At 44.2% G+C, this 22894-nt stretch overlaps 1 non-coding gene across 1 annotated transcript; it reads right to left on the bottom strand.

Annotated features, from left to right (window-relative positions):
- Window positions 1–9448: 9448 nt before the first annotated feature.
- LOC129667830 (U6 spliceosomal RNA) lies at window positions 9449–9555 on the bottom strand. Its single transcript, XR_008718823.1, has one exon. It is a non-coding gene; the product is annotated as a U6 spliceosomal RNA (small nuclear RNA).
- Between the last annotated feature and the right edge of the window lie 13339 nt (window positions 9556–22894).

Raw genomic sequence — 22894 nt, 5'->3', positions numbered from 1 at the left:
CTGGGTTCTTAAAATCTTCTTCTTCTTCTTCTTCTTCTTTTTTTTTTTTTTTTTTTTTTTTTTTTGGAGCTCTTGCTTTAGTATTTGCTTACATTTAGGCTTAGTAGTTCTAAGAGTACTGTGTCATGAGCCATGCAGATGACTCTGAAGGTAAAGGCACCTGCTTCCAAGGCTGATGGCTTGAGTTTGATTCATGGAATTCACGTGGTGGAAGGAGAGAAGCAGCTCCAAGTTGTCCTCCGATTGCCACATGCCCGCTAGTCTCATGGCATGCATGCACCCACACAAATAAATAAATGTATAAAAGAATGCTGTCTTGCAGTATAGTTTTTATTCTATTTTATTTTGGTGGGGGTCGGGGGTTGGAACAAGATTTCACTCTACAGCCCAACTTGGCCTCCAACTTGTGTTCCTTCAGCCTCAGCCTTCCCTGAAATGCTGGGATTATGTTAATAACCCATGTGAGAAAGTTACAGGCTGCCATGCATATAAGGCCAAATTAGAGTCCTTACTGGCCAGTGACCATGAGCAAGGTAGAGCCTCAGAAAAAACTGTTGGCCCCGAGGCTTAGGGGTGTAGCATTCTGTAAGGCAACCACCCACAATGGCCGTCAAGTGTGAGTCAGAACTGGTAACAATTGTTTGGGTTATCCATTCAGCAGATAACCTTGGATATGCATTTGGACCATTGTCAGGATCGTGGTAGGTTCCAAGTGCGCCAAGGCAAACACCACTATTCATGGGTTTAGAGAGTAAACATAGAGCCCAGGGTAAGATCAGGACAAGATGCTATTGCCTTAGTCGCTTCAATTAAAGGCATGTGCTACTGTGCCTAGCTTCCATTCAATTGCTTTATGCATTTTAAGATATATGTAAGTGTCTTAGTTACTTTTCTGTTGTTGTGAAAAAATACCACGAGCAAGACAACTTGTAAAGGAAAGCATGAAACCGTGGGGATCACGGTTCCAGAGGGTTAGAGTCCGTGGCTGTCATGGAGGGGAGCATGGTGGCAGGCAGGCATGGCCCTGTAGTTGAGAGAGCTTACATCTGATCTGTAAGCACAAGGTGGAGAGAGCACCAACTGGAATGGTGTGGGCTTCTGAAACTTCAAAGCCAGCCCCCAGCGACACACCTAGTCCAACAAAGCCACCTAATCCCTCCCAGATGGTTCCACCTACTAGAGACCAAATATTCAAACGTACCAGTTTAGGGAGACCATTCTCATTGAAAGAAGCACAGTAAGAAAAGTCTAACATCTATTTCATCCCAGAACTGCTTTTGTTAATTATTTCATTTAAATTGAGATTCTTCTGGTTCTCAGAGGTGTGTGTGTGTGTGTGTGTGTGTGTGTATACACTTGTAGAATTTGAACCTAGACCCTCAAGCATGCTGGTGTTTTATTTTGTTTTCCTATCTTTTATTACAATGAATGGCTTTCAGTTGAAACCTGGGAAAATGGGATATTATTAAATCTGTGGCCTTATTTAAATCTGTTATGTCAGGACTTTTCTGACACTATTCTGCCAGGGAAAGAGGCCCCTGTTGGGGTTGGCCTGGTGCTTTGCATTCAAATGCTAAATTACTGGTCCCCAAGACCTGGTTGCAGTTAAGGAGAGCATATCTTCACATATCACCGGTCTTTGTTGTATAAACTTTGCTCTATCTAATTTAAAGTTGATTGGTTAATAAAATTGCTGAAGCCTGTAACTGGGCACAAGAGAAGTAGATGGAGCTTAGGTTCCCAGACTTGGGGTGAGTTAGTAACCATGAGGAAGAGGAGAAACAGGAGAGAAAGCTAGAGCAAAGGAGTTAGCCATGGGCCATGAGCATGTGGCCATGAGGGCTGGCCTGATGGAACAGAAGCCCAGGCAGGAGCAATTATGGCAAGTAACTTATACTGTGTAGCTGGGAAATAGCTAGTTAGCTTAGAGGGTTGATATCTGTCCAGCTATGGGTGCCTTAATGCTTTCATAAATCTAAAATGTCTTTGGTCTTGATTATTTGAAAACTAGCTGGGATAGAGAAGCCCTTTAGAGTCTAATATCAAATTTCAACAATAGTTTCCTAAGCCTTTTATTGCCAAGTAGAGGCAGGAAGAAGTCTAGGCTCCTCATTTAACTTTCACCGATACATGCTTGGGGAGGTGTTGATTGTACTCTGGCTAGGATGGAAGTCCTGCATGCTCTCTGGGAGAGACTAGCAGAGACTCCCATTTGCTCCACAGGGATGAAGTCCTTGCTGCACCCTAGTGGCCGTATGGGGCAAGTTTTTAGACCCGGTGAACATAAAGCCCTCTCTCACTCAGCCTTTGCAGACAGCGCTAAAAGCAAGAGCCACACTTTTTCCTGTGTTGTTTGGCAGGAGTGGAGATAGTCTGGAGTTTTCTCTCTTCCTAGCTGCTCCTTATTTTGCCCTTTGGCAGAAGGAAGCAGGTTTTCCTCCACACATCTTGTGTGTGTGCCTACTGACATCACCACATTGCTCTCTTCTCTTGAGTCTGGGCTGAGGTACACAAGGAAAAGGCTAAATCATGGAATGAACCACTCTGTTACTCCTCAGGCCCAGGATCCTTAGGCAGTCTGCAGGAGTGAAAGAGTATAATGCCCTTTCAGTCACCCATCACAAAGGTCCTGGCCGATATGCTTACAACCAAAGGTAGGTTAATAAGCAAAACCGTAACTATTATTAATTTAAAGTTTTACATGGCATGGGCTTTAGAAAACACAAAGACCCGAGGAGCACTGCTTTTTTATTTAGGCCCAGTGAAGAATGAACAGCTGCACAGAAAGGTGATTGTATAAAAGAACATGACAGAACCCAGCAAGACCTTTCTGTATGACATTCTTTCCCAGCGCACATATTACAGGACACTTGTTTCACAAGGGCTGTCAAGGGGAAGAGGGCCAGAGAGTGAGCACTCCAGGTTTATAGCTTGCTTTTGGGGAAGAAGAACTGGTTTCTACAAACTTCCTCAAAGAAAAGAAATCCTAGCTTCTGGTGCCTGGTTTAGGGAGAAAAGGAGGTGAGAGATGAGAAGTGGAAAGCCCTTTCTTCTGGAGGCACTTTCAAGCAGTTTTCAGCTCAGAATATTTGTTTTCAAAGCACCAGATACTGAGCTATTGTCATTTGTTTTTAGATGTGGGTTTTTACACCATAAAAGGTAACCTCATTATTAGTATTTTTACTATTGCTCTACTGTTTTCTCACTCAGTGAAAAAGTCTAGTAATTAGTCTACGTAAGAAAAAAGAATGGAGGAGCCTGGCAAACCTTTAATCCCAGCACTCAGGAGACAAAGGCAGGCAGATCACTGTGAGTCCAAGGTCATCCTGGTCTACACGGTGAGTTCCAGGACAGCTGGGGTCACACGGAAAAACTCTGTCATAAACCAAACAAACATATGAAAACAGTGGATGTCAGGGAGATGGCTCAGCCTGAGCAAAGCATGAGGACCAGAATTCAGATCTGTAGCTTGCTGGGTGGGCATGGTGGCCATTGTGCCCATAATACACCTGACAATAACATGGGGGGGTCTACACACGCATGCATACACATGCCCTCATCCTCACATACACTTGTGTAAACACACGAGTGTACATGTATACAGATAGCACACACTCAGGGTGTCAGGGAAGGCCACGGGTAAGAAGAAAGGAAAAATGGGAAAGTGCAGACGACATAGCTCTTTTCCACGGCGTCACAGCGCCATCTTGTGGCCATACACAATAGAGACAGTTGATAGTTTCAGTTTAATTAGAGGAACATGATCTGGCTTTTGTGTAGGTTTCTCCTTCTCTTGTGTCCTTGGACACTAAAGTGCTGGGTTTCCTTCCTTTGTGTTTTTGGCTGGTTGGTTGCTTTTGTGCTGCGAGGAGTTGAACTCAGGGCCTTGTACATGCTAAGCGAGAGACTGCTGGGTGACAGCTTCAGCCCTTACTACCGGGTTTTAAACAAAATAAAGCAAACATATGGGAAAATGTATTTAAAACATGAACCTAGCCTGGTTCATCTAGGTAGCTCACACCTGAAGTCCCGGGACTAGGAAGATGGAAATAGGCAAGATCATGAGTTCAAAGCCAGTCTGAACTATATAGTGAGATGGTCTCAAAGATTAAAAGCCCAAACAGTCAAAAGAAACAGTGGATCAAAACGTAAGTGACAGGTAGATTCAGCTGGATCAGAACACTTTTGTTAGCGATGCTCATCACCACATTCAGGTTCAGCCATTCACCTTCCATGAGCCAAGTAAAAGAGCCAGGTTCATGGTGAAAAGCAAAAAGAGGAGATTTATCAAATGCGACCACCTTGCAAAGAGGCACAAAGACAGCTAGTGGCACCCCTCCACCTCCCTCAGTCCACCTTCAGGGTCCCAACGTGAAGGATGTGCCTGCCTAAGCAGTCTGCCCACGGTGTGGTCCCCCAGCCACCACAGTCTCTGCTCCTGTCTCTCCTGCAAGGCCATCAGCGAGGTTGCAAATTCTTCTTGTGGTAAGAAACTCTCTCCTCTGGCTGCCACTGTGGCCTCTGCATTTTCTTCCATCAGAAGATATCCCAGAGAAATTCTAATTTCTTACAGGTCTGTGTTTCAATAGTATGAAAACCGAGGAGAGGGCTTGTCTCTTTACAACATTCATTCCTGCCAGACAGGCTGCCTACACTTTCAGCTCAATTTTATGGGCTCAGTCCTTGCTGGCTTGGAACTCACTCCGTAGAAGAAGCTGGCCTCGAACTGACAGAGTGTCTGCCCACCTGTGCCAGCTGAGTACTAAAAAGTAAAAGGGTATACCACCATGCCTGGAGAAAGATAGGGTTTGGTTTCTTGTGGTTTTGGTTTTTCGAGACAGGGTTTCTCTGTGTCGCTCTGGCTGTCCTGGAACTTGCTCTGTAGACCAGGCTAGCTTCGAATTCACAGAGATCTGCCTGCCTGTGCCTTCCAGAGTGCTGGGATTACAGGCGTGCACCACCACACCCGGCTTTGGGGTGAGCTTTTAAACACAAAAATCATATCCTAGCTTGACATAGTTCAGTTATGACGAACACTTAGCCAGAAAACGAAATTACAGAAGCCAAAGAGCAAGGTTAGTTATATTTAGAGACTTTGATGGATTAGGTCTTTGTTTCCGTTTTGGCAGATGGGGCAGTCGACATGCTGAGTTTTATGGCCTGAATAGTACTTCTATCGTGGAGTCAGTCTGGGGCCTGGTTACAGCTCAGCTGTGACTATCTTTCTGAATAGCTGGGTAAAAGCAGAGCTATCATGACAAAAGAGTGGGGCAGTTGTGCACTTCAGTGAAAAATGACTAGAAAGTTCTTTTGAGCCTTTTGATGCAAATAGACAACAAAATCAGTCCTTTCTGGTGCAAAGTCAGTCTTTCCCTAGTCAGGAAATGGCTCCCTTTTATGTTGTGTGCATGAGGGTTTCCTGCCTGTATATGTGTGCATCAAGTGCATGTCCCTGAAGGACAGAAGTTGTTCGGTCCCCACAAGGTATAATGGTTGTCAGAGAAGGCCCCAAAGCTCTGGGGGACAATTGAATTGTGTTTATTGGCTTATTATGAACGGTGGTTTCACTCATGAGGAAAGAATGAAAAAGGAAGGTTTTACTATGAAAAGCAGAGTGCACACCAGAGAGAAGTGCCCCCCCCCCCCCCCCCCGCTGCTTGTCCCGCTGCTTGACGTGCTAGAGTCCTGTCAACGGACCGTGTGCAAAGCCATCTTAGTTTTGGCTGTCAGAATGCGCTGGACACCAAACACATCTTTAAGCCCCAGTCCGTCATACAGATATGCGCCGCTTTGAAGTTGTGACAGGGATGGAGGTGTTCCTGGGAAAGATCTACCTGGTAAAGGCACGAGACATCCTCAGATGTAGTGAGAAATGCTGCTGGAAGTTAACACGACCAATGTAAATACAGAGACTCAAAGCCCAGGAGTTAGACGGGAAAATTATCCTCACTTTTGTGTTGTCATCTTCCTCCTCTTCTCCTCCTCCTCCTCTTCCTCCTCCTCCTCCTCTTCCTCTTCTTCTTCTTCTTTATTCCATGTCCACCTGGCAATTGGAAAGCTTTTTTTCTTCCTTTCTTTCATTCTTTGTTGTTGTTGTTTTGGTTTTTTTCAAGTCTCCGTTTAACCCTGGCTGTCCTGGAACTCACTCTGTAGATCAGGCTGGCTTCAAACTCAGAGATCTGCCCGCCTCTGCCTCCCGAGTGCTGGGATTAAAGGCGTGCGCCACCACTTTGCAAGCGTTTCTTACTGTAGCTTGGAGTACATAATTGCCTTCTGTTTTTGAAGTGCTAGGTCACTGGTTGAGTATCATTGTTCTTATTATATGGCATTTAAACCTGCCTGGATAGACTTCTATTCCGGAACAAAACTTTCTGACCAACGCCCTGGGGACTGTGCTTCCTGGTGCAGACCTCAGGTTTCCCTCTTTCTTTCCTATCACCCTTTTCAGTCTTGTTTTTCCCCCCATCTCCATTCTTTTGTGACACCTGCTGATCTGCAGAAACACTCTCTACCAGGGATCCCACAGCCATCAAGCACCCTTGGCTAGAATCCCGAGAGGGCAATAGTAAACCAAGAATGAACACCCACTCAACAAAGATACCAGATCTAAGTCAAGAAGCACTTCAAAGGTTTCAAGTCCAGAAGCCTGCATCTCACTGCAGAAACGCAAACATGAACAGACAAGACCATACACCTCTACCAGAGGCCCCACAGAAAGCAATTTGGCTGAAGCACAAGACAAGGACTTCAAAAGGCCAGTATGAATGTGTCCAAGGTCCTTAAAGAAGACATGGATAGATTCCTAAAGGATGGCCTTGGAAACACAAACAGTTGAATGAAATAATTTAAAAAATTACTCAAGTCATTAAAGTAGAACTTGAGAAAGAAGTGGAGTCCCTAAAGAAAACTCAAATGAAATAAAACTGGACCTGAAAAACTCGGGATGCTGAACAAAAACCTCACTCAGAGATCCCTGCATCAATCAGTGTTCATCACAGAAGCTCCCTGCAGGAGACCGGAATTAACACTGAGACCACAGCCAGACCATGCGCAGAGAGGGTAAGAGTCGGGCATTTCGTCTTAAGTAGGATGTCTTCATCAGATCCTCCACCCCCTGCCAGAAGCCCTGAGTTCAGTTCCCAGCACCCATGTCAGGTGGCTGCCTGTGACTCCAGTTCCAGGGGCCCTGCCACCATCTTCTGGTGGTCATGGGTACCTACCTATGTGTGATAAACACATTTATACACACACATTAAAAATAGTCTGACGTAAAAAAAGATTTCTTTTTTTAAATTTCTGAGATATGACTGCCTAAGTTTTTAAATGTAAAATCATTAATTTCAGAAGAGTGGCTGAGGAGCAAAGAGAAGGGCTGGCTTATACAGAGAAATGTCTTGCCCAGGTCCCCACTCTGTCTACTATGCAAACCACATATTTAGGACTGCAGGACAGGGTGGAAAGGTCAGGGCTTGGGGGTGAAGGGTTTGGCTCAGTGGCAGAGCACCTGTCAAGCATGCTGGAGGCCTGGAGTTCCATCCCCAGCATTACAGGGGGGAAAAGAAAGTGGATTGCAGGTGGCAGAAAGGACTTCCTGGAGGCTGTTTACCTTGGCAGTTGGAACAGGAACATGTCTGGGCAAGGGCTACAAAGTTCAGTGTGTGATTATTCTAAGAACACAGAGTACCTAGGTGACCCCCATCTGGAAGATAGCAACCAGACTTTATTTTGACCATGGGTCCTATTAGCCCCTTGACACCTTATTTGGAGATTCGAGTAAGAGCTGTTTCTGAAGCGAGTGTAGTAGGTGTGACATGCGAGATCCAAAGTTTATTCTCAACACTGAGTCAGAGGCCTTTGTTGCCGTGGTGGCCAAGGGTCAGCACGTTTTTGCCATACCCTCTCTGACCTCTCCTGAAAGAACTGGGAGGCTTCTGATTACAGACCCTTAAACCTGGGACAACAGGCGGATGGTACCTGGATGGGAGTTGTCCCAGTACTAAGGGGGAAATAAAAATTAGGAGGACAAAAGGCCCCAATGAACTACATAAGCCCCTTGGTATAACAAAGCCCCTGAGAGACTGGCACACGTAGACACAAAATTGCTGCGGTGTATCTTACGTATCTAGAGTTTTTAGTCTCCTATTGGCTGCTGGGACACTCCTATTGACTGCTGGGACACAGGCTGGACACCAGTGTCCCTCAAAGGCACAAAGGCTTAAGTGTCAGGATATAAGACACGAGAGGAGTATCACATAATTTTTGGTTTTGTTTTGCCTTTTACTATTGTCGGTTTGTTTTAGGGACCCTCAGGGGAGTTTGTGTAAGTTGGCACCATGCTTCTGAAGAGACGGCTAGGTGGTTAAGAGCACTTTTCGCTCTTCCAGAGGACCCAGGTTCCCGGTACCCACATGAGTGGTTCACAGCCCTTTGTAACTGCAGCTCCAGAAGATGCGATACCCTCCTCTGGCTTCCCGGGGCACCACCATACGTGTGGCAAGTACACAGGTGGCACACACTAACACACACACACACACACACACAAATAAATAAATAAATACCCACAAAAAAAGAATAGATGTTGAGGTAGGGGTTGCCGGAGAGATGGCTCAGCCGTTAGCAGGCACTTCCTGCTCTTCTAGAGGATCTCAGTTCGAATCCTAGTTCCGGGGTATCCAGCACTACTCCTGACCTCCCCATGAGGTCATGAGGCACCTGCACTCATGTACACACAACCACATGGAGACATACCCGTCATACATTTTTAAAAATAGAATGAATTAAAAAAAAAAAAGGCCAGTCCAAACGAACAACAGGCTCACCAGCACCAGTTCCTGTGCTCCTGTCCTGGGGTTCCACTCTTCCTAACAGATGACAGAAAGACCAGCCAAAAACACAAAACAAAACAACAACCAAACAAAAAAAAGCCAAATATGATTTCTGAGAGAAAGAATCAAACAGTTGTCACCTGACCTCTACAAGTACGGCATGGGATGTTTGTGTCCACATTGAAACCCCCACACACAATAATAATAACGTAATTGTTTTATTTATATTTATTTGTTCATTTTAAAATAAGGTCTCTCTGTGTATCCTTGGCTGTCCTAGAACTCTATATGTGGACCAGCTTGAACTGGGAGATCTACCTGCCTTTGCCTCCCAAGTTCTAGGATTAAAGCTATATAGCACCATGTATGGCTATTTATTTTTATTTTTGGTATATGTGTGAGTACTTGCGTAAGTGTTTGTGTGCCACCTGTGTGCCCAGTGCCCCAAGAGTCATGAAAAGGGCTCCAGATCCCATGGAACTAGAATACAAATGGTTGTGAGCTACCATGTGGGTGCTGGGAACTGAATCCAGGTGGTCTTCAAGAGCAACAAGCATTCTAAATCACTGAGCCACTCTTAACTGCTGAACTGCCTTTCTGGCCCCAGGCTAAAAAAAATTTTTTTAAATATGAAATACTTCATAAATCTTCATGATATCCCTACACAAGGGCCATGTTAATATCCTCTGTACCATTCCAATTTTAGTATGTATGCTGCCAAAGTGAGCACAATTTTTTTTTTTTTTCAAAGAACTGAGAAATTAACCGTGGACCCACTTGTTTTATTTTATTTTACTAATTACTATTTTCGAGACAGGGTCTTGCTATATAACTCAGACAATAACAGGGCCTCGGTTTTTAGTAGCCTACCCCCACCCCCACCCCCGACCTTAGCACACCTGACTCCATGCTGGAAGTACCATGCCGGCTGTAAAAGTCGGCGTGTGGACAGCACCATCTGCCAAAAATGAAAACAAAGACCCAATCCATCAAAGTCCATAGTTCTGGGAAAGTCTCTAAAGGTACTTAACCTTGCCTTTTGGTTTCAGTTGTTCTGCTTCTGGCTAACTGATCTTGTGAACTGAAGCATATCAACCCAGGACATGGTGTTTATGCTTAAAAGCTCATCCTGAGGAAGGTAGTAAGCCTGGGATCCCGAACACCCAGTGTAGTTGTCAGCCGGCTAATGAAGACTTTCTCTTGGCTTCCTATGTCTGAGCAGTCTTCTCCGGTGACTAGCCCACAACAAGACTAGCCTCCTCCTCCTGAGTGCTGGAATTACAGTCTCCCCGTGGCAGGGTCCCACTTCTGATACCTAAAAATAAAAATGTGCAAGAGAGGAATTTCAGAAAAAGATGTTTTAGTTTAGTTTGAATGTTTATTTACTTGTTTTGCAGCACTGGGATTGAATCCAGGCTCTCATGCATGCTAGGCAAATGCTCCACTGCTCGCACAGCTTTATTTTAAGCAGCAGCTTGCCATTGGGGAGACGCAGCAAAACATGGGGACCAGAGTTTAGATGTCTACTACCCACATGGAAGCCAGGCACAGCAGTGTGGCCCATCTGTAACCCCAGTGCTGGGGGAGTGGAGGCCTTCGGGGTCAGGTTAATAGCCACCAGACTCACCAAAACCCTGAGCTCCAGCTGCAGGGAGAGACCCACTCTCAAAAAATAAGATGGAGAGCAAGTAAAGAAGATGGTTAGTTTTGATCTCTGACCTCCGCATATGCTCATGCATGAGTAAGCCATGGGCACACAGACACACACACACACACACACACACACACACACACACACAGTCTGTGACATTTAAATTTCACTGTAAGTGACAAAAAGAGCTTCCAGAAGCTGTTTATCTCAGGGTTGAGATAGGAACTCCTCTGAGCAAAGGCCACAAGTTTCAGTTCGTGGTTCTTCTAGAACACTGTGTATATGACTTCTCATTGGCAGATGGCTATCACTCTTGGCTATTGAACTGAGACCCAATTAGCCACCTTGGACCCTTCTTGAAAGCATTCATGCTGCAAATGGACAGATAGGTTAAGAGACATACAAGGCAAGGTCTGGAAAGGTCTAAGTGCAGGAACTTTCCTTTCTATGGAACTGAGCTGTCAGCCTTCTGGCAGCAGATGTGTTCTTACCTCCTGGAACCACTCTGAACTCAGTCTACCATCCATCCATCCATCCACCCACCCATCCATCTATCTGTTTTTCTGTCTGTCTGTCTGTCTATTTTGTGTACTGGCTGGTTTCATGTGTCAACTTGACACAAGCTAAAGTCATCAGAGAGGAAGGAGCCTCAGTTGAGGAAATGCCTCCATGACATCTGAAGACATTTTTCCAATTGGTGATTGATGGAGGAGGGCCCATCCCATATTGGGTGGTGCTATCCCAGGTCTGGTTCTGTAATATGCTAGGTTCCATAAGAAAGCAGGCTGAGCAAGCCAGGGGAACAGCACCCCTCCATGGCCTCTGCATCAGCTTCTGCCTGGAGGGAGGATGCTGCCCTGTTTGAGTTCCTGTCCTGACTTCCTTCCGTGATGAACAGCAATGTGGAAGTGTAAACCAAATAAACTTCTCCTCCTCAACTTGCTTTTCTGTCATGGTACTTCATCACAGCAATAGACATCCTAACTAAGACATTTTGATGCAAGTTTTGATGCTGTTCGGGTTGGCTTCAAAATTGCCTCTGCCTACTGAGTGCTGGGATTTACAGGTGTGAGCCACCTCATCTGGCCTAGGATGCTTTCGTTTGCCACTGTGAGTGTGTCCATCAGCTAGAGGCAACCATATCCTGTAACCTGCTGTTACAGTTTAGATCCAAAACTGTCCCCAAAGGCTACAAACTAACAGATTGGTTGCCAGCTGATGGGGATGTGATTGAATCTTCGACCCCATCAATGGATTTGTTCTTTGACCTCCATGTTCAGTCCTTGGCATATTTTCTCACATATATCATGGGCACATGCTTGTGTGGGTGCTTGCTTGATGTACACACACACACACACACACACAGACACACACACACGATAACAAATAATGTTTTAAATCTCAGTTATCAATCAAGTATATGATTATTCCTAGAATAGAAACCCATAGCAAAAATCAAATAGAAAGGTTTCAATGTATATTACATAGAGGTACTTTGATTAATGTAAAGCATAAATTACTTATTATTTTGGAGACAAGGTCTCACCAAGGTCTTACCACACAGCCCTGGTTGGCCTGGAACTCCATATGTAGATCAGGCTGACCTTAAATTCACAGAGATCCATCATCTTCTGCCTCCTGAGAACTGGAATTAAAGGTGTACATCATTATCTGTGGTGGTTTGAATAAGGATGGCCTCGATAAGCTCGTACATTTGAATGTTTGGGCCCCAGCTGGTGGAACTGTTTGGGAGGGATTACAGGTGTAGGCTTGTTGGAGGGGGTGGGTTTTGAAATTCAAAAGGTCACACCATTCCTTGTTTATTTCCTCTGCCTCCTACTTGGAGTTAAAGATGTAAACTCTGATCTATTGCCATGCCTGCCTGGCTACTGTCATGATTGCCACCATGATGGTCTTGGATTCATTCTCTGAAACTGCAAATCATCAATAAACTCTTTCTTCTGTAAGTTGCCTTGGTCATGTCTCATCACAGCGGTAGAGAAGTAAGTAAGACAGCATCCCAGGCTAATAGAAAGCATTGCTATGTCCTCTCATTTTTTTGTTACCCTTGACTATCAAAAAATTAAATGAGGTAAGGTGGCTGTGGTGGTGCACGCCTGTAATCCCAGCACTCCGGGAGGCACAGGCAGGCTGATCTCTGTGACTCTTAAGCCAGCCTGGTCTACAAAGCAAGTCCAGGGCAGACAAAGCTACTCACAGAGAAACCCTGTCTTGAAAAACAAACAAACAAACAAACAAAGAGCACCAGCTGCTCATCCAGGGGATCTGAGTTCCATTCTCAGCACCCACACGGTAGCTCACAACTGTCTCTAACTCCAGTTTCAGCAGATCCAGTGCCCTCTTCTGGCCTCCAAGGGACCAGGGATGCATGTGGTATGTAGACGTCCATGCAGACAAAAAGCACATATACATAAAATAAATAATTTAAAAATATAAAAAGAGGAGGTAGAGAGATGGCTCAGTGATGAAGAGCACTGGCTGGTCTTCCAGAGGACCTGAGTTCAATTCCCAGCAGCACTCACATGGTGGCTCACAATAGTCTATAATGGGATTCGGTGCCCTCTTTCGGTGTGTGAATGCTATAATACTGATTAAAAAGGCCATGCAACAGATCTGGTATGAAATAAATTTACTGTGGAAAGTGGGAAGGGAAAAGAGGAGGGGCACCTCAGAGAGAGACAGAGGACTTAGGAAGAGGAGCAAGGGAGGGTGGGATGGTGGGTGGGTCCTTCTTATCCAGCCAGCAAACACCTGGTGTACACCTGGCAGCCTCAGGTAATGATGTCAGGAGTTGCTAGGCAACCTAGAAGCTGGCTACTAGAATAACATTCCTCCCTTTTTGTTTAAAAAATTTGTTTAAAAAAATGAGGAAATAGGAAGGGGTGGTGAGGCTAGAATGAGAATGTGTATTCAGAAAAGGCAGCTTCCTGCTGACTTGAGGGCAACAGGCATCTTTGGGGACCTTAAGTGTGTGTGTGTGTGTGTGTGTGCGCGTGTGTGTGTGTGGTGAGGGGGAGCTGGTGAAGTCCCGGGAGAGTTGGCTGTTTTATTGCTATTCAGGATCTGAGAACATCTGCAGCTAGGAGAGGAAGGAAATGCAGGTCCAGCTGACGAAGCCTGCTACGTTAGACTGGAGCACCTGTGGACAATTGTTTTGAGGTTGTCGTGGATGTAGGAAACACCTGGGCCTGACAGGATACTGGAACACATATGTGAGCAGAAGACAAAGATAAGTAGGTTAGGAAGAACATTCTTTTTTTAGATGCACATTAGAAACTTTTGGAACCATGGTTCTGGTAGTTGTGGGAGGGGAGTCCCAAAACTAGTAAAAAGGGGAGGAACCCCACCCTCTAAAAATAGGCAACAGGTGGGAACTGGAGTCCATTTGACCTGAAAGGTAGATTCTGGTAGATTTCCTGTAGTTTACAAGAGTCCTTTTTAGTTTACAAAGAAGATACGTTTTAAACATGTTAGGATCACCATTGTTTGTAATCGGCAGTGAAATAGACATTGTAGAGACAGGCAGTAGACATCTCTGTCACAGCGTAGCAGAGGCTTGGGAAATGATTTCTGGTTAACAGTATGAACAAACACTCTTTGAGGTGAGCTCAGGAAAGACAGAAGCCTATTGAAGTAGAAGGGGCAAAAGCTCACTCGATCTTGACTTTCAGTATGATTACACATCATGAAAGAGAGGCTCCTTCCCTCTACGCAGAAGACTGAATGGATAGAAATCTAACACAACAAGAAAACATTTTTAAGTCTATATCTAAAAGACAAACCAAAGGAAATTTAAAATCTTGAGCTTGAAACCATGATTGTGAATCATATAGTGGAATGATTTTTTTTTTGTTTGTTTGTTTTGTTTTTTTAACCAGAGGCAGATTAATAAATCAGAGCTCCAGTGATTAATGCCAAGGCTCTGAACAGTCTTAATACCACAGTAGCATAATAACAGGAAGAAATCTGAAGCATTTTTATTCCTTTTTTTTGTATTTCTTAAATTACCTTCTAAGACCCTAAAATACTTTCTGGAGTCCTCACAGCGTAAGCTTCTGTGTTAGGCCCTACACAAGCTTTCCATCTTTCTTCCTCTCCAATTATTTTCCATGGGACACGGGTGAGACTGCTGGGAGCAGCATTCACTCTCCTTTAGCTAAAGGAATAGAAAAAGTTACATCTGAGGCCTGTTTTTCTGAGTCTGGTAGCAAGGTAGCCTTCGCCTAGACCCAGTAGTTTTAACTAGCTAATGAACTGACTAATGAACTAACATGGTGGATTACCTTGGGGTAAGGAGCACATTTCTGTTTTCTAGCTATCATGCCATCTTTAGCTTAGCCAACAATGTGGCAGAGACCTGAGAAGGATAAATTGTAACCTAAATGAATCCACGTATCCATCAAAAGGAAAGAGATGACTGGTCAGTCATGGCCCACCACCTAGTCAGTTGTGCCAGGCTCCTGGGAGGTCTCCATGTCAACGAGGGCAGGGGCAGTCTAGCCATCAGGCACAGAAGATGAGAGGCTTTTTCTCTGGAGAAAGAACATGGGAGAGACTGACCTGACCTCGTTTTCAGCAACACGAGACAATAACTCTCCGTGTGTCTAGTTTTTCTTAGTTCAGGCCAGGTCCTAGCAGCAGGCAAGGCCCTGGGGGCAGTCTTGCCAAGTGGTTAGCGTACCACAATCCAGGGTTGAAATCATCTGTTGTTGTGCCCAAATCTTCTCCGAGGCCTTGGGAGTTACTGTTAGGATTTGGGAGTCACTGTCATAGTAAGCTTGAACATGTGAAAATGCCATATTCAGCAGGTCTCTGACAGATTCAAGGGCCAGCATATTTGAGCTTTAAGCAGTCATTGTCTGTCTTTAATTATCTGCTCTAAACTACACCTTGCAAACATAAAACAGAATGTTGTGATCTATAACTATGGCATATTCTACAGATAAGTGTTTGAAGACCACATCTATCTTAAGTAGATCTAAATAGACAAGCTTTGCTTTTTTCCAGTTACTTTCTGTTTAACTTTGAAACCATGTATGGGATGCTAAATAAAGTTAATCCTTTAATCAATCACATTGGTGCTTAGCATGACTACAAATATATTTCTGGATTAAAGGATTTGATCATTTATAAGATGAGTGACTATTAACTTGCATTTCTTAATCATTAAAGACTAGGATTTTAGGTTTTCATCCTTATTAAATTGGAGCCTTAAAAATCATAAACCTAGTCCATAAAAAAACTGGGAACTGTTTGACCTTTTTATTGTGTACTAGTATAGAGCATAACAGTTTCCTGTATGATTTAGTTTATAACGGGTCTATAAGCTGTATTATAGATTAGTAACTAGTAAAAACATGTTTGTGAGGCAGTGATTTTTAACCTTTTGAGAGTGAAGATAGAGCATAATAACAAAGTTCTAACGTTGCAAACTATTGAATGTCTCTAGAACTAATATATTTCAACCTGATTGAGTCTGAGAAGGGGTGACCAATAGTCCATTTCTAGAGTCAGCAATACAGTAGAACAGTATAAAACAACTTTAAAATTACAGTTGAATTTTTATACGAAATCCATTGGCCAGTAAGCCTAGCATGTAGGCAGTTAGTGGCAGGAGAAACAGCATTCATTCATGCATCCAAGAACTAGCAAAGGCATATTAAATCTGGATAGACCGTTATAACCTTGGAAATTCACCACCATATAAAAGAATATTTTGAACCAGATTGAATCACATATACAGCACACTGTAAAAAGTGTTTTTTATAAAAATCCGTATCAATTTAAAATGATATCTGCTGCTTTATTAATCTAGAAGGAGATAAAATAATAAATCGAGAGCTCATTCGGAGTAAGAAGCTTTGTAAATGTTTACACCAGGTAGCCATCTCAAGATGGTTGAGTCACGTGGGCAGGTTGTAAGCCAGGTGGTTAACACGGGTGCTGTTTAAAAACATCTGTGTTTCTGTAGATGTTACAAACCCGTGCACACGAGTTTGAACTTAGATTTTAAACGTCATCCCCAATAAGCAACTTATAAAACCTTCGATAAGTGTTCACAGTATAATCTTAAAATACATTTTTTTTTTCTGTTGAGAGCAGAGTGTAAAGAAATCAGAGAGAAAAGATTTTTAAGATTTAGGAGGTAGAGCATTGGGGATGAGAGGCTTTGAGAGCATAGAACACTCTTAGATGTTTGGGAATCATTTGTCTGTGGTTGTATTTAGAAATTTGCTACAGTGATTTTTGACCTTAGAATGAGGCCAGGTTTTTGTAATAGAGAGTCCACTGAAGGGAAAGGAAGAGGGATAGAGAACTCCTGTACACCAGCTGTGGGAGTGGGGAGAGGAGAGTAGCCATGAGAGAGAGAGCCATGTGGAGGAATCTTAAGTAGCACATAGGATCAAATTCACAGACAAATGGTCCACACATACCTCAGCAGTGGTCAAATTCGTGGCTGGGTAGCCAGTGGTGGGAGCAGGCACAGTTTCTCTGTTCCCATCCAGCCCTGCCCCTCTGCATGTTTAAGTCACATAGAAAGAGAAAGCGAGGCAAGAGAAAGTATCACCCAGGGAAGGGATCTGAACGGAGGTCAGCAAAACAGCCCGCCATTGCCACTTAACGCTGACCGGGAAGGGAAAACCTACCAGTCAATCAGTAGGTGTTGAATGGATGGGGAGCCTAGTGGTCAGTGGCACAGAAGACAAATCTGATGTGGGTGGCATAGCAGAGAAGGATCCCAGTGTGCTCAGACATTACCAGGAGAGTCCCACCAGTCTGGGCACTAATGTTACAATATTGATTAAAAAGGCCATGCAACAGATCTAGTCCGAAAGAGATTTATTGTGGAAGAGGGAGGGAAGAAGGGGGACTCCCCAGAGAGAGACAAAGAGAAGGCCAGATAGTGGGAGGGTCCTTTTTATCCGGCTGGCACACACCACCTGGTGCTGGGCAACCTAGAAGCAGGCTATTGGAATAACAGCAGATGTACATGAAGACAAAGCACTCATATACATTAATTAAATAATAAATAAATAAAATTTAAATTATATGTATGTGTATATATATCCTACATATATATATTATATATGTATATATATCCTTTTATATATATATACATACACACATATATATGTGTGTATATATATATATATATATATGTATATGTATACGTATATATATTGGAAATTGAGTTTTACTGTGTACCTTTGGCTGTCCTGGAACTCACTCTGTAGACCAGGCTGGCCCCAGACTTGGAGATCTGCCTGCTTCTGCCTCACGAGTATCACAGATAATGTGTGGCAGGGGACAACTAGCAGAGGTCATCTGTCTCCCTGGGCTTGAGCTTGGGTCATCAGGCCCCAGCTCTTTTACCCACTGAGCCGGCATAGTCATTTGGGACTGGAGAATCAGCTCAGTGGTTAAGAGCACTTGTTGGTTTTGCAGGGGACATGGATTTGGTTCCCAGAACTCACAAATATCTGTAACTACAGCTTCCGGGGATCTAATGTTCTTTTCTGGCTCCAAAGACACCAGGCACACAATCAGATGAAACAGGAAAAATTGGGTTCCCCTCTTGAGGTTTTGTTTGTTTTTTTACTTTATTTATATTTTATGTGTAAGATGTTTTGCCTGCCTGCATGTCTGGGTATCAGGAACATACCTGGTACCACTAGAGGTGAGAAGAGGGCACTGGATCCTCTGGAACTGGAGTTACAGGCAGTTGTGAGCCACCATGTTGGTGGTAGGAATTGAATCCAGATCCTCTAAAAGAGCAGCCAGTGCTCTTAACCACTGAGCCATTTCTCCAGCCACCCCCCTGAGGTTCTTATTCTCACTAATAAAAGAATTTAAGAATTGACCCAAATGGAAGCTCAGGATAATTTTATCTGCATTGAAAAGAAAACTCGCTAGGGCCGGCAAACTAAATATCTACAGCTGCCTGGAGAAGAATGGAGGAGAGAGGGAAAAAAATATATTATTTAAGCTGTCATGGAGATGCATGGTAGAGAAATAGCCTCATGGCAGAGAAGGCAGCTTCAGAGAAAGAGTTAAAAAAAAAACTCAAAATGTTGGGGAAACTCAAAGTGTTAAGGAAAGCATGCTTAGAAATGGGAAAACAGAAAAGAGGTTATGTTTTTCTAAATAATTTTCATTAATACTAATACTTCTCATGAATGATTTTCATAATTAATAATAATTATTTAATGGCTGTCCTGGAACTCACTCTGTAGACCAGACTAGCCTCAGACTTAGAGATCTGCCTGCCTCTGCCTCCCACATCAGCCAGGAGTTCAGTTTGGCTAGGACTCTCCCCTGGAGCGATGCTGTTCCGAAGGGCAAAGACTTCCTTGGATGCAACTGACATTGGAGAAAACAAAGCAAAACAACAAAGTAATTGAGAATTTTCTTGATATTGGCAACAGAAAGCATTCCTGAGGATGCTGGAGATAAAATCAAAGCCCTTATGGATAGTCATGGGTGTGTCTGGGGGCGGGGCTTGATGCTGAAGGACTATGAAGCCCCAGGGAGAACAGTAAAGCCTCTACCACTTTCTCTGAAAAAAACAAAAAACAAAAACCTTTGGGCAGAGACTTGGGTTAGTTAAAACTGAAGGGGGACTTGATATTATAATATGTAACTGTCCTCGCAGGGGCAATGCCTAACAAGCGCCATGGGACTTTAGAATTACAAGTCCAAGTATGATAGAAGACACAAAAGCTCCCTGTGTGTGTGTCTCTCTGTAGCTGTCTCTCTCTCTCTCTCTCTCTCTCTCTCTCTCTCTCTCACACACACACATTTGGAAGCACGGGGTAGCCTACCTTGGTTTCAGTTTTCAGAACAGCTTTAAAAATTTGCTGCCCAACAGAAAGGCATTGTGGCTCCCTCAGATCCCAGCCAGTCATGAGCAATGGCACATGCCTGGCATCCTAGCACTCTGGTGGTTGAGGCAGGTGATTGCAGTTTGTCTCCTTTATTATTTTTCAAAGATTTATTTATTTTGTGTTTAGTGCTTTGCTTCCATGCGCGCACATTACAATATGTGTTTCCCACGTGCAGGCCGGGTACCCAAGAGAGTCAGCAGAGGCATCAGATCCCCTGGACCTGGAGTTACTGATGGGTTTGAGCTTCTGTGTAGGGGCTAGGAATTGAACCCATGTCCTCTGGAAGAGCAGCCTCCTAACCACTGAGTATCAGGCCCCAGCTGTGGTTTTTAGGTCAACCTGAGCTACAAAGTGAGAGTGTCAGAAAGAAAAAGAAGGAGAAAAAGGAGGAGGAGGAGGAGGAGGAGGAGGAAGAAGAAAAGAAAATATCACAACTGCTAGAGGACAGTTATGGGATTTCCTTGGTATTGCTGGATTTTTGCTATATAAAAAATACTGAAAAATAAATGAAAGTTTAGAAAAAAGATAGGAAATATGCTAAAAACTATTTGATACATAAAGTAACAGTGATTTAATATAATGTCAAAGAAGACTGGGATGCAATGATAGAGGTGGCTATATTATAGTATGAATGTCTATTTGAGATATAGGTTTATGATTTTTAATTTAAAAAATACTTACCTTTTCAACTTTAAAAAATATTTATTTAGCCAGGTATGGTGGCATATGCCTGTAATCCCAGCACTCTGGGAGGCAGAAACAGGCAGATCTCTGTGAGTTCAAGGCCAGCCTGGTCCACACAGAGAAACCCTACTTGAAAACAAAGAGAAAAAAGAAAGAAAAGATTTATTTACTTCATGTACAGGAATGTTTGAACTGCATGCATGCATGTCTATGTACCACATGTGTGTCTGGTGCCCAGGCAGGCCAAAAGAGGATGTCAGATCCCCTGGCACTGGAGTTTTAGATGGTTGTGAGCCACCATGTAGGTGCTGCTAGCCCAACCCAGGTCCTCTGCGGGAGCAGTCAGTAATCTTAACTCCCACTCCCCGGAGCCATCTCTCCAGCCCCCGGTGTATGTTTTTTAAATGAGAGGCTAAAACCGAAGAGTACTATTTGTGTTGGTTTATTTCACCACGAAAGGCGGATTTTCATGATCAGCAAAACGTCCACAGTAAATCAAAACACTCGTAATAACAGGTGGCAAGTAGGCCCGGGTGCTCAGCTAGCCAGACCACCTGGGGTGATTCTCCATCTGAGTAAAGGTAATTAATCATCAGCAGCTCAAATCATCCATATGATCCCATACGGTCGTGAGAAAGTATTTTGTGCCCAAAACAGAAAAAACCTTTCTACCACACAGACACTCAGTCTCAAGCCCCACCAGGCCCTGCTCTGTCTCCTTGTGCCAGCCCCGCCTCTGTTCGGTACCGGTAGCCTGCCCTGAGGCTGAAACCCGGCACTTGGGTTGTGAAAGGACCATCTGACAGCGGAGAACCAGAGTGGAGAACCAAGTATGTTTCCATTCCTTACCATGAGTCTGGCAATCAGCAACAGGACGTTGGGACAGATGTCCCATCTGGCTTGCCCTTTGTGATATCAACAGCATAGGCATAAGCTAACCAGTGATAAGAGTAGCTCAAGAAATAATGACCTTTGTTCTCGAGATTCCAAAAACCGAAACAGATCGTACGACTGGGTTGGTAAGGATCAAATAGGCGCCATCTGCCCACCTGCTTTGGGATGATATTCCCCCAACCCCAACTCTGAGACTGCTCATCCTCTGCTGGAGAAGTCTGGGAATACCACCAACCTCGTGTATAAACTACCACTTCCGGTCCAGGTGGGCTTTGTGGAAAAAGAGCTCACTCCCCGCCCCCTTTTCCCTACCTCCCAATGGGATCTTATGGATTCCCAGGCAGGCTTCACACTCACTATGTAGAGAACGGTAATCTTGAATTTCTTGGTTTTGAATTTGTTTTTATTGCATGTATGTGGGTGTTTTCCTGCATGTCTGTGCATGCAGTGCCCGCAGAGGCCAGAAGAGGGTGTCAGAGTGCCTGCATCCAGAGTGACAGATGGTTGTTAGGCGCCGTGTGGGTGCTAGGACGCAAACCTGGACTTCTGGAAGAGCAGCCAGTGCTATTAACTGCCGAGCCATCTTTCTAGCCCTGATCTTGAACTTTGGGTCCTCCTGGCGCTACCCCTCAAGGGCTGGGATTTCAGGCATGTGTTACACACACAGTCCTGGGGACTGAACCCAGGCTAGCATGTAGTCTACAACCAAGGTGCATTTCCAGTCCTGGTTATTAATATTTTTAAAGACTTTTCATTTGATATGTATTTGTGTTTTGTCTGCATGTGCATTTGTGTATTGCATGCATGCCTGCTGCCAGTGGAGGCCAGAGGAGGTCCTGAATGGTCATAGGCCACCATGCGGACACTGAGAACCAACACCCAGACCTCTGCAAGAACAGCAAGTGCTCTTAAGACATCTCTCCAGCATCCAAACTTACATTTTATTTTATTTTTTCAAAAAAGGGCTTTTCTGTGTAGTCTGGCTGTCCTGGAACTCACTCTTTAGACCAGGCTGGCCTCGGAATCAGACATCCACCTACTTCTACCTCCTGAGGGATTAAAGGCTTGTGTCACCACTGCCCAGCTATTTTTTTTTAATTTGTAGTTTTTTGCTGATTTTTTTTTTTTTTTTTTTTTGGTGAATTTGACATCATGCACCCGAATCCCAGTCATCTCCCCATCCCTTCGTATCTGCCCTTTTTCTTTGCAACTTCTCCCCAAAGAAAATAAGATAAGATAGAATAAAAAAGAAAAAGAAAAATACACCTTCTTGTGGAAGCTGTGGTGTGTCACAGCATGTCGCACAGTATACCCTTGTTTGTTTGTTTGTTTGTTTGAACTCATAGAGATCTGCCTGCGTCTGCCTCCTGAGTGCTGGGACTAAAGTTGTGCGCCACCATGGCTGGCCACCCTTTTGTCCACACATATTTACTTTCAAATGTTCATTGCCATGAGCCATTGGTCTGTTTTGAGGGCTCTGGCTTCTGCTGCTCTGTCAATACTGGGCTCGCTATCCTGTCAACTTGGGGAGATTTAGTTAGCGTGGGGACAAACCCCTGGATATCTAGCTTAGGTTAATTGAGGTAGGAAGATCTATCCTAAATGGGGGGAGGGTTTGGGGGGTGGGGAGCAAGGTTCCATTTGTGGAGTTCCAGACTGAATAAAAAGCAGAAAGCAAGCTGAACACACAAGCATTCATGGGTCTCTCCTTCCTGCCTTTTTGGAAGCCAACTGAGCACCAGACTCAAGTTCCTGCTCCCAGGATTCCACCCACACCCACAAATGGTGAGCTAGGTTGGTTTTGACACGTGTTTGGTCTCAGCAACAAGAGAAAGAGCTAATGCAGGCACTGGTCCTCTTTAGGAAGGTTCTTCTCCTGTGAGCTAAGCATTTCCCGGAGGTGCTCATGCTACCTTTTGATGGGAGTTAGGATT

This window comes from Psammomys obesus, unplaced genomic scaffold (genome assembly GCF_907164565.1).
Source record: "Psammomys obesus unplaced genomic scaffold, mPsaObe1.curated_primary_1811, whole genome shotgun sequence".
Lineage (NCBI taxonomy): Eukaryota > Metazoa > Chordata > Mammalia > Rodentia > Muridae > Psammomys > Psammomys obesus.
This window is presented reverse-complemented; position numbering and strand designations above follow the sequence as displayed.